The sequence below is a fragment of the Pseudophryne corroboree genome, chromosome 11 (genome assembly GCF_028390025.1).
Source record: "Pseudophryne corroboree isolate aPseCor3 chromosome 11, aPseCor3.hap2, whole genome shotgun sequence".
NCBI lineage: Eukaryota > Metazoa > Chordata > Amphibia > Anura > Myobatrachidae > Pseudophryne > Pseudophryne corroboree.
In genome coordinates, this window is record NC_086454.1 from 23003642 (window position 1) to 23016766 (window position 13125).

Sequence of the window (13125 nt, forward strand, 5' to 3'; positions counted from 1 at the left end):
AACAGAGCGTACACATGGAAGTGTGGGCATACATTACATCATACTTGCCTACCTGACCCACTCCATGAGGGAGAAAATGCTCTGTTCCTGGACTTTCCTGGTAATGTATGATTGCCATCACCTGAGGTGAAACACCTTTCTTATCAATTACCTAGCTCACCACAGGTGATGGCAATCATACATTACCAGGAAAGTCCAGGTACAGAGCATTTTCTCCCTCATGGAGAGGGTCAGGTAGGCAAGTATGCATTACATTCCTAGCATGCGTACACGCTTTGCACATACCATACCTCCCAACATGACCCTCTCCAGGAGGGACACAATGCTCTGCTCCTGGACTTCCCTCCTAATGTATGATTGCTGGCACCTGTGTTGAACAGGGTAATGGATAAGAAAGGTGTTTCAGCACAGGTGATGGTAATCACCTGGGAAGTCCAGGAGCAGAGCATTCTGGCCCTCCTGCAAGAGGTTGTGTTGGGAGCAGTGGCGTAAGTTTGTCCCAGTTGCCCGGAGGGAAGAAAAATATTGGTATTTTTTTATGCATTAAATTAACTAAATCAATCTATCACAGTGTTGAAAGAGGCGGGTGGCAGATCTGATGAAGTCAGCATTTCCCCCATAACCAGAAGTGACAGCAGATATACAATAGGGCCCCTTTACAGTATGAGATTTAATATTTGCAGTCAGGTGACTCCAATCTGCATGCGTAACTCGTATATACTGATTAAACGAATGACCCAGTTGCAGTCCTCTTAAGAATGTGTCTGATATAAATGCATCAGTAATATTGCTTGCAAATGCTTCTTCTCCTGTAAGTGGATGTGTATACAGTGGCTGATCAGACCACTATTGCCACCTAGTGGTTGCAATGTGTTGCACACAGGTGGTTGGTTGATTGTTGACCTGCACCCTACTAGCACCAGCTGGGTAATTACAAGCCATGGGCCACACACAGTCTCCAGCCTCGGTGCCTGCAGTCTCTCACTGACACCAGCCCAGCAGAGTTCTGTCCTGGACACAACAAAAGTAAGTAGTGACTACAGGTGACTGATGCTGTACTCATACAGGTGCACTGTACATACCTGGAATTGGTACTGTGCGGGTATGTACAATTGTACAGGTATGTACCTGATTACAGCATGCATGATTTATTTACCTCTGTGACATGCGGCTGACCCTGTTACCCTGTGTCAAGGGGTACAGGATAGTGAGCAATGAATTAAACCAAGTATATGAGTTACACATGCAGTTCTTTGGCCTATATGCGATCTGACACTTACACCTGGGATCACTGTGACGCTGCCACTCAGGACGGTACAGTGACGGCTGTGTGCTACAGTATCTCTAGTGCTCAGTGCTGTAACACTGCAGCCACTGATCATAGTATTCCACTGCAGACTAATGATATGCAATGTACTATTTAACAGTTTCTTATATAACGCAGCAAATTCCACTGAGCTTTACAACTGGACCCAATGATAAGACACACCTGGGTAATAATAACAGTCATAGAGGTAGGAGGTGCTGCTGTTATAGGTTACTGAACTGTGGGGGTGATTCAGACCTGATGCGTATGCCCCGCAATGCGCACACATGTTGGCCAACAACAACTGGCGTCAGCGACAGGATGGTGCGAAAATTCAGATTGTTCGCAAGGTGATTGACAGGAGGAAGCTGTTTGTGGGTGATAACTGACTGTTTACGGGGAATGTCCAGAAAAACGCAGGCGTGCCCAAGCGTTTTCAGGCAGGGTGTGTGACGTCGGCTCCGGGCCCGATCAGCCTGTTCTTATCGCACTGCAGGAGTAAGTCCTGGGCTGCGCACACATACTGGATTTTTGCAGCTCGGCATACACATGGTAAATTTACACTTTTCCCGGGGGCGGCGACTGAGAACGGAGAACAGCAAAGTTAGCGCCAGCGATCAGATCTGAATTACCCCCTGTATGTTAGTACTAACCCCCATTAATGGCCATACACCCCCTGTAGCTCATATGACATTTTGTGATGTCATGTTTTTGTGCAAGTGCACCTTTGTGTACAAGAAGCCTATACTATAAATAATCTGGAAAGTCCTTTCATCGTGACGGCGTTTGTATGATCTAGGAACATGGGTCAGCTTATCGAAACGCAAACAAATACCCCTGCATTCCAAATATTCAAACACAGAAACGTGGCGTGTAATAAAGGCAGACCCTCTGTCCCCTCACTCTTGTGATTATACCCTCGGTAAGGCCTGGGCAAGAAGTGGATTAGGGGAATACGGTGCCTTTGCCGAACACAAATAGGTTTATTCATGAAGCAGTGAAAACATTGGAGAAGTTGCCCATGGCAACCAATCAGCATTGAGGTAACATTTATCTGGGGGAATTCAATTGTTTGAAAAGTCGGTTGGGCGTCTATTAGGTAGGAAAAAAACAGACATCCAACTGACTTTTCAAACAATTGAATACCCCCCATCAAGTGCAATCTACAAATTTGTAAGTAGCAGCTGATTGTTTCTCCACTGGCTCACTTCTCCACTCTTTTCACTGCTTCGTAAATAGACCCCATAGCGACAACACTACGGTGTCCATCTGAGGACCCTAGTAACGCAAGTATTGGGACCCTCCTATATTGAAAAAAGAGTAAGGGTCTCGGCAAAAGAACTCCCCACTGTGAGCAGGGCCGGTGCAAGGTCTCTCTGCACCCTAGGCAACGCTTCAGCCTAGCACCCCCTAACCTACAAACCCTACCAACACCACCTCTCGGAGGAGAGATGCAGGTGGCCACTAAGTGGACTGGAGTGAGTTGCATCATCTCCTATATAATAGCCCTGTGATTCTGTGCCTGGGTCTCTAACGCTGGGCGTGGCTAGGAGCTCTCATTGGGTTAGTGGCAGGTCTATCACACCCAGTCCACAGCTGATTGGGCGAGAAACGCCCTCCCACACAGGTTACATCCAATGGGAGGCTCTGCCCTTTGCCTGCTGTGTTTCACTTTTCACAGAGCAGGATTAGCAATGGTACTGATGGAGCTGCAGCTCCAGGTCCACACCCCAAAATAGGCCCACTGTATCTGCAGCAACATACCCTCCAACAATGGCCCTCATTCCGAGTTGTTCGCTCGCTAGCTACTTTTTCTCTGACGTCCTAGTGGATGCTGGGAACTCCGTAAGGACCATGGGGAATAGACGGGCGCCGCAGGAGACTGGGCACTCTAAAAGAAAGATTAGGTACTATCTGGTGTGCACTGGCTCCTCCCTCTATGCCCCTCCTCCAGACCTCAGTTAGATTTCTGTGCCCGGCCGAGCTGGATGCACACTAGGGGCTCTCCTGAGCTCCTAGAAAGAAAGTATATTTTAGGTTTTTTATTTTACAGTGAGACCTGCTGGCAACAGGCTCACTGCAACGAGGGACTAAGGGGAGAAGAAGCGAACCTACCTGCTTGCAGCTAGCTTGGGCTTCTTAGGCTACTGGACACCATTAGCTCCAGAGGGATCGACTGCAGGACCCGTCCTTGGTGTTCGTTCCCGGAGCCGCGCCGCCGTCCCCCTTACAGAGCCAGAAGCATGAAGATGGTCCGGAAAAGCGGCGACTTCAGTCTTCACCAAGGTAGCGCACAGCACTGCAGCTGTGCGCCATTGCTCCTCATACACACTTCACACTCCGGTCACTGATGGGTGCAGGGCGCTGAGGGGGGGGGGGGGGGGGGGGCGCCCTGAGGGCAATATAAACATTTTGGCTGGCAAAATAATCACAATATATAGCCCCAGAGGCTATATATGTGATAAATACCCCTGCCAGAATCCATAAAAAAGCGGGAGAAAAGTCTGCGAAAAAGGGGCGGAGCTATCTCCCTCAGCACACTGGCGCCATTTTCTCTTCACAGTGCAGCTGGAAGACAGCTCCCCAGGCTCTCCCCTGTAGTTTTCAGGCTCAAAGGGTTAAAAAGAGAGGGGGGGCACTAAATTTAGGCGCAATATTGTATATACAAGCAGCTATTGGGGAAAATTCACTCAGTTATAGTGTTAATCCCCACATTATATAGCGCTCTGGTGTGTGCTGGCATACTCTCTCTCTCTGTCTCCCCAAAGGGCTTTGTGGGGTCCTGTCCTCAGAGCATTCCCTGTGTGTGTGCGGTGTGTCGGTACGGCTGTGTCGACATGTTTTGATGAGGAGGCTTATGTGGTGACGGAGCAGATGCCGATAAATGTGATGTCGCCCCCTGTGGGGCCGACACCAGAGCGGATGGATAGGTGGAAGGTATTAACCGACAGTGTCAACTCCTTACATAAAAGGCTGGATGACGTAACAGCTATGGGACAGCCGGCTTTTCAGCCCGCGCCTGCCCAGGCGTCTCAAAGGCCATCAGGGGCTCAAAAACGCCCGTTCCCTCAGATGGCAGACACAGATGTCGACACGGAGTCTGACTCCAGTGTCGACGAGGTTGAGACATATACACAATCCACTAGGAACATCCGTGACTTGATCCCGGCTATAAAAAATGTGTTACACATTTCTGACATTAACCCAAGTACCACTGAAAAAGGGTTTTATGTTTGGGGAGAAAAAGCAGGCAGTGTTTTTTGTTCCCCCATCAGATGAGTGAATGAAGTGTGTGAAAAAGCGTGGGTTCCCCCGATAAGAAACTGGTAATTTCTAAAAAGTTACTGTTGGCGTACCCTTTCCTGCCAGAGGATAAGTTACGCTGGGAGATATCCCCTAGGGTGGATAAGGCGCTCACACGTTTGTCAAAAAAGGTGGCACTGCCGTCTTAGGATACGGCCACTTTGAAGGTACCTGTTGATAAAAAGCAGGAGGCTATCCTGAAGTCTGTATTTACACACTCAGGTACTAGACTGAGACCTGCAGATATTGCTGCTGCAGCGTGGTCTGTGACCCTGTCAAACAGGGATACTAGTTGGCTAACATAAGAGCATATTAAAGACGTCGTCTTATATATGAAGGATGCACAGAGGGATATTTTACCGGCTGGCATCCAGAATTAATGTAATGTCCATTCTGTCAGGAGGGTATTAGAGACCCGACACTGGACAGGTGATGCTGACTTTAAAAGGCACATAGATCTGCCTTATAAGGGTGAGGAATTGTTTGGGGATGGTCTCTGGGACCTCGTATCCACAGCAACAGCTGGGAAGAAATTTTTTTACCTCAGGTTTCCTCACAGCCTAAGAAAGCACTGTATTATCAGGTACAGTCCTTTTGGCTTCAGAAAAGCAAGCGGGTCAAAGGCACTTCCTTTCTGCACAGAGACAAGGGAAGAGGGAAAAAAGCTGCTCCAGTCAGCCAGTTCCCAGAATCAAAATTCTTCCCCCGCTTCCTCTGAGCCCACCGCATGACGCGGGGGCTCCACAGGCGTAGCCAAGTACGGTGGGGGGCCGCCTCAAAAATGTCAGCGATCAGTGGGCTCGCTCAAGTAGTATCTCAGGGGTACAAGCTGGAATTCGAGATGTTCGAGATGTCTCCCCCCCGCCGTTTTCCTCAAATCTGCCTTGCCGACAACTCCCTCGGGCAGGGAGGCTGTGCTAGAGGCAATTCACACGCTGTATTCCCAGCAGGTGATAGTCAAGGTGCCCCTACTTCAACAAGGAGGGGGTTACTATTCCACACTGTTTGTGGTACCGAAACCGGACGGTTCGGTGAGACCCATTTTAAATTTGAAATCCTTGAACACATACATAACAAAATTCAAGTTCAAGATGGAATCGCTCAGGGCGGTTATTGCAAGCCTGGACGAGGGGGATTACATGGTATCCCTGGACATCAAGGATGCTTACCTGCATGTCCCCATTTACCATCCTCACCAGGAGTACCTCAGATTTGTGGTACAGGATTGCCATTACCAATTCCAGACACTGCCGTTTGGACTGTCCACGGCACCGAGGGTGTTTACCAAGGTAATGGCAGAAATGATGATACTCCTTCGAAAAAAGGGAGTTTTTAATTATCCCGTACTTGGACGTTCTCCTTATAAGGGCGAGGTCCAAGGAGCAGTTGTTGGTCGGAATAGCAGTATCTCGGGAAGTGCTACAACAGCACGGATGGATTCTAAACATTCCACAGCTGGTTCCTTCCACACGCCTACTGTTCCTGGGGATGGTTCTGGACACAGAACAGAAAAAAGTGTTTCTCCCGCAGGAGAAAGCCAAGGAGCTGTCATCTCTAGTCAGAGACCTCCTGAAACCAAAACAGGTATCGGTGCATCACTGCACACGAATCCTCGGAAAAATGGTAGCTTCATACGAAGCAATTCCATTCGGCAGGTTCCATGCAAGAACCTTTCAGTGGGACCTCTTGGAAGAGTGGTCGGGATCGCATCTTCAGATGCATCGGCTGATAACCCTGTCTCCAAGGACCAGGGTGTCTCTGCTGTGGTGGCTGCAGAGTGCTCTTCTTCTAGAGGGCCGCAGATTCGGCATACAGGACTGGGTCCTGGTGACCACGGATGCCAGCCTTCGAGGCTGGGGGGCAGTCACACAGGGAAGAAATTTCCAAGGACTTTGGTCAAGTCAGGAGTCGTCCCTACACATAAATATTCTGGAACTGAGGGCCATTTACAATGCCCTAAGTCAGGCAAGGCCCCTGCTTCAAAACCAGCCGGTACTGATCCAATCAGACAACATCACGGCAGTCGCCCATGCAAACCGACAGGGCGGCACAAGAAGCAGGATGACGATGGCAGAAGCCACAAGGATTCTCCGATGGGTGGAAAATCACGTTTTAGCACTGTCAGCAGTGTTCATTCCGGGAGTGGACAACTGGGAAGCAGACTTCCTCAGCAGACGCGACCTACACCCGGGAGAGTGGGGACTTCATCCAGAAGTCTTCCAACTGTTGGTAAACCGTTGGGAAAGGCCACAGGTGGACATGATGGCGTCCCGCCTCAACAAAAAGCTAAAGAGATATTGCGCCAGGTCAAGGGACCCTCAGGCGATAGCTGTGGACGCTCTAGTGACACCGTGGATGTACCAGTCGGTTTCTGTGTTCGCTCCTCTGCCTCTCATACCAAAGGTACTGAGAATAATAAGAAGGCGAGGAGTAAGAACGATACTCGTGGTTCCGGATTGGCCAAGAAGAGCTTGGTACCCAGAACTTCAAGAAATGATATCAGAGGACCCATGGCCTCTACCGCTCAGACAGGATCTGCTACAGCCAAGACTTACCGCGGCTGCGTTAGACGGCATGGCGGTTGAATTCCGGATCCTAAAGGAAAAGGGCATTCCGGAGGATGTCATTCCTACGCTGATAAAAGCTAGGAAAGAAGTAACCGCAAACCATTATCACCGTATTTGGCGAAAATATGTTGCGTGATGTGAGGCCAGGAAGGCCCCTACTGAGGAATTTCAGTTGGGTCGTTTTCTGCACTTCCTACAGTCGGGAGTGACTATGGGCCTAAAATTGGGTTCCATTAAGGTCCAGATTTCGGCTCTGTCGATTTTCTTCCAGAAAGAACTGGCTTCACTGCCTGAAGTTCAGACATTTGTAAAGGGAGTGCTACATGTTCAGCCCCCTTTTGTGCCTCCTGTGGCACCTTGGGATCTCAACGTGGTGTTGAGTTTCCTGAAATCACATTGGTTTGAGCCACTTAAAACTGTGGATTTGAAATATCTCACGTGGAAAGTGGTCATGTTATTGGCCTTGGCTTCGGCCAGGCGTGTGTCAGAATTGGCGGCTTTGTCATGTAAAAGCCCTTATCTGAGTTTCCATATGGATAGGGCAGAATTGAGGACTCGTCCCCAGTTTCTCCCTAAGGTGGTATCAGCTTTTCACTTGAACCAACCTATTGTACGGCCTGCGGCTACTAGGGACTTGGAAGATTCCAAGTTACTGGACATAGTCAGGGCCTTGAAAATGTATGTTTCCAGGACGGCTGGAGTCAGGAAAACTGACTCGCTTTTTATCCTGTATGCACCCAACAAACTAGGTGCTCCTGCTTCTAAGCAGACTATTGCTCGCTGGATTTGTAGCACAATTCAGCTGGCGCATTCTGCGGCTGGATTGCCGCATCCTAAATCGGTAAAAGCCCATTCCACAAGGAAAGTGGGCTCATCTTGGGCGGCTGCCCGAGGGGTCTCGGCTTTACAACTTTGCCGAGCTGCAACTTGGTCAGGGGCAAACACGTTTGCTAAATTTTACAAATTTGATACCCTGGCTGAGGAGGACCTTGAGTTCTCTCATTCGGTGCTGCAGAGTCATCCGCACTCTCCCGCCCGTTTGGGAGCTTTGGTATAATCCCCATGGTCCTTACGGAGTTCCCAGCATCCACTAGGACGTCAGAGAAAATAAGATTTTACTCACCGGGAAATCTATTTCTCGTAGTCCGTAGTAGATGCTGGGCGCCTATCCCAAGTGCGGATTGTCTGCAATACTTGTATATAGTTATTGCCTAACTAAAGGGTTATTGTTGAGCCATCTGTTGAGAGGCTCAGTTATATTTCATACTGTTAACTGGGTATAGTATCACGAGTTATACGGTGTGATTGGTGTGGCTGGTATGAGTCTTACCCGGGATTCAAAATCCTTCCTTATTGTGTCAGCTCTTCCGGGCACAGTGTCCTAACTGAGGTCTGGAGGAGGGGCATAGAGGGAGGAGCCAGTGCACACCAGATAGTACCTAATCTTTCTTTTAGAGTGCCCAGTCTCCTGCGGAGCCCGTCTATTCCCCATGGTCCTTACGGAGTTCCCAGCATCCACTACGGACTACGAGAAATAGATTTACCGGTGAGTAAAATCTTATTTTACAGAAATGCACACGCTAAGCCGCCGCCTACTGGGAGTGAATCTTAGCTTTGCAGAATTGCGAACGAAAGATTAGCAGAATTGCGAACAGAAATTTATTTGCAGTTTCTGAGTAGCTCCAGACTTACTCTGCCACTGCGATCAGTTCAGTCCTTTTCGTTCCTGGTTTGACGTCACAAACACACCCAGCGTTCGTACAGACACTCCCCCGTTTCTCCAGCCACTCCCGCGTTTTTCCCTGCAACGCCTGCGTTTTTCCGCACACTCCCATAAAACGGCCAGTTTCCGCCCAGAAACACCCACATCCTGTCAATCACACTACGATCAGCAGAACGATGAAAAAACTTTGTTAGGCCGTGAGTAAAATACCAAACTTTTGTGCAAATTTACTTGGCGCAGGCGCACTGCGAACATTGCGCATGCGCTGTTTGCGACTAATCGCTCCGATGCGAAGAAAAATAACGAGCGAACAACTCGGAATGAGGGCCAATGTACCCATAAACATTGATGCAAATTCGAAAAGGGGGCGTGGCCACGGGTACAGGGCCGTGACCACGCCCCTTTTCCTATACTTTCAATGGAAGCTTGGAGAGTCAAAATCGGTACAGACCATAAAAAAAAGAGACTGTACCTGGCAAAAAGGTGCAGCTGGAGGGTATGCCACTGCATCTGCAGCAAGTCTCTGTGCTGTAGATAGGGAAAAAACATCCTTTTACTGCAGCATCCTATGTCCTGCTGCCAGTCCGCCTGCCCCCTCCGGCATCAACAATCCCCACTCCCTAGCGGCGGCGCAGGTGGAACAAAAGCTGCTGCGGCCACCGGCATAGATGTGTATGAAAGCGGCGAAGCAGAAGGCTTTCATAGCCCTCCCTGCGCCGCATACTCTCTGAGCCCCGGAGCCTCCTCTGCGCGTGATGTCTCAGAAGTGCCTCCCCGCCACAGCCACGCCTAGATCCCCAGAGGCCATGACTCCGCAACACAGCACCTGGCCTGCTGGCCTGGAAGCCCCGAGATGGCTAATGTAACGGATGGAGTGGCTGATATCGCGGAGGGTAATGTATGGACGCTGAATCAATGTAAAAGGTGACAGTGCTGTGCAGTGCAGTGCAGTGGGTGTGCAGTCAGGGCCGGTGCTAGGGTGTTCGGCGCCCCCTTGCAAACTATATATTTGCACCCTTGCATACTTTACAAACGCACAGCGCACATAATGACCCCTGTACCAGTGACGCTTACACAAGTAACACCCCCTGTAGCAGTGACGCTTACACAAGTAACACCCCCTGTAGCAGTGACGCTTATACACGTAATGCCCCCTGTAGCAGTAACGCTTAAACACATAATGCCCTCTGTACCAGTGCCGCTTACACACGTAACGCCCCCTGTACCAGTGCCGCTTACACACGTAACGCCCCCTGTACCAGTGACGCTTACACACGTAAGGCCCCCTGTACCAGTGATGCTTACACACGTAACGCCCCCCCCTGTACCAGAGACGCTTACACATGTAATGTCCCCTGAACCAATGACGCTTACACATGTAATGTCCCCTGAACCAGTGACGCTTACACATGTCACACCCCCCCTGTACCAGTGACGCTCACACAAGTAACACCCCCTGTAGCAGTGACGCTTATACACGTAATGCCCCCTGTAGCAGTGACGCTTACACACGTAATGCCCTCTGTACCAGTGCCGCTTAGACACGTAATGCCCCCTGTACCAGTGCCGCTTACACACGTAACGCCCACTGTACCAGTGACGCTTACACACGTAAGGCCCCCTGTGCCAGTGACGCTTACACACGTAACGCCCCCCCCCTGTGCCAGTGACTCTTACACACGTAACGCCCACTGTACCAGTGACGCTTACACACGTAATGCCCCCTCTACCAGTACCGCTTACACACATAACGCCCCCTGTACCAGTGACGCTTACACACGTAATGCCCCCTCTACCAGTACCACTTACACACGTAATGCTCCATGTACCAGTGACTCTTACACACGTAAGGCCCCCTGTACCAGTGACGCTTACACATGTAACGCCCCCCTGTGCCAGTGACGCTTACACACGTAATACCCCCTCTACCAGTATCCCTTACACACGTAATGCCCCCTGTACCAGTGCCGCTTACACATGTAATTCCCCCTGTACCAGTGTCCCTTACACACGTAACGCCCCCTGTACCAGTGACGCTTACACACATTATGCAGCAGTCACACATACACACACACACACACACACACACACACACAACAGACACACATATATATATATATACAAACACACACACACACACATACTGTACATACATTACACACATACACAGTCACACATATATACAGTATACACAGACACTGTATATACACACACACACACACACACACACACACACACACACACACACACACACACACACACACACTCACTCGCTTTCCAGACACTTATCTAATGAAGTCTGGCTGGCCAAAGCTGTAGCAGCTCATCCTCCTGCTGCAGCATGGTCCTGTGTAGCTCCGCCCCTTACTCCCATCAAGCCCCGCCCACTTTGCTTATCTCCCGGCCACTGAATGTCACACAGGGGAGGCGAGGGGGAGAGGAGGCTTTGTGCTGCCGGCGCCAAGGGGAGAAAAGGTTTTGTGCTTCCGGTGCCGCTGCATGTGTGACAGCATCCAGCAGCAGGAATAGCAGCAGCAGCTCAGCACAGGGATGCAGAGCAGGGAGAACGCCTCTCCTTCCTGGTGCCTCCCTGCACTGCATCCCTTTGCTGAGCGGCAAGCGCCGGGCCTGAGTGTAGTGTCACTGACACTGCACAGCACTCTCACCTTTTACATTGATTCAGCCAGTCACTCAGTTCTGCCAGCCAGTCACTATTGTTAGCACCAGTGTCCCAATGCGCCGCATTACAGGGAAGTGGACGCACTAAATAAACTACAGCTCCCAGCAGCCCTTAGCGCCAAAGCATTCCAGCCCTTAGGGCTGCTGGGAGCTGTAGTTTATTGAGTGCATCTTCTTCCCTGTAAAGTGGCGCATTGGGACACTGGCGCGAATAATAGTGACTGGTTGCTGTGCGAGTCTCCGGGAGAGCCACTGCCAAAGGGAGGACAGCAGCTTAGCTGCTTCCAGGAGGAGAAGCAGGATAAGTATTACCCGCCCCTCCCCCACTCACAGTACCTCCGGGCCCCATCCGCGGCACACTCACACACCCCCTCCAGCACCTGCGATAGCTCCGGACCCCCTCCCCCACCCGCAGCGACCCCGCACCCGTACCTCCCGCCGCACAACCGCATCCGCCCCTCCCCCACCCGCAGCGGCTCCGGACCACCACCCGCGGCACCCACGCTCCCTCCCCCACCTGCGGCACCACCGCAACCGCCCCTCCCGTGGCACCCCAGGATCCCATCCGCCTCTTCCCCGCACCCCCTACTCCCCCAACCAAAACACCTACTAGGTGATTCACCAGGCCCTGCGTGCGCTGTTTACGCCGTTGCAAGGGACTTTCACCCCTTAACCATTGCACGCCCTTTGTCCGTGCAATATTTAACCACTCACACAATTATGATTAGAGGTAATATTCCATATAATAAAAATATTGCACGCCACAAGGGTGTGCAAGGGTTAAGGGGGCGTAGCCCCTTACGACGGTGGGAAGAGCGCCCGTAGGGCACAATGAATCACCTAGTTATACATATATAGAGAAAAGGGACAGCACTCAAGGACTTTTAAAGTGATAAATATATTGTCACATACGGTCCACAAAATTTTGTGACTTGGTTCACAATATACTTTCACTGTAAAAACCTTGAGTGCCATCTATTCTTTATATACTCTATAATACTGTATATGGGGTCTGGTAGGGATATTTAATTGGGGTTGGGTATGGGATGCCGCTGGTCAGAAAACCAACAGCGCCATCCCAACCATTATAGGGGGTAATTCTGAGTTGATCGCAGCAGGAATTTAGCAGTTGGGCAAAACCATGTGCACTGCAGGGGGGGCAGATATAACATGTGCAGAGAGAGTTAGATTTGGGTGGGGTGTATTCAATCTGAAATCTAAATTGCAGTGTAAAAATAAAGCAGCCAGTATTTACCCTGCACAGAAACAATATCACCCACCCAAATCTAACTCTCTGCACATGTTACATCTGCCTCCCCTGCAGTGCACATGGTTTTGCCCAACTGCTAACAAAGTTCCTGCTGCGATCAACTTGGAATTACCCCCCATAATACGGACATTCTGAATGACATTAGATAACCTTTCCCCTTATCCTTATCCTAACCCTCCCCGGCATACATTCTGGATCTCGGCTGTCGGGATTCTGGCGTCATATATTTATTTGTATGCCTCTTATTGCGTTCCATGCCTTCATCTGAAAGTTCATT

The 13125-nt window shown here is 50.3% G+C and overlaps 1 long non-coding RNA gene across 2 annotated transcripts in view; it reads left to right on the forward strand.

The window, feature by feature from the left end:
* Positions 1–405: 405 nt before the first annotated feature.
* LOC134970359 (uncharacterized) overlaps positions 406–13125 on the forward strand; it is a 193176-nt gene continuing 180456 nt past the window's right edge. The window contains exon 1 of one of the 2 annotated variants that reach the window (XR_010189765.1): positions 406–488. This is a non-coding gene — a long non-coding RNA (uncharacterized LOC134970359). Of the gene's footprint in view, positions 489–891; positions 1027–13125 lie in introns of those variants that run through there. The other variant, XR_010189766.1, reaches the window with a different exon arrangement.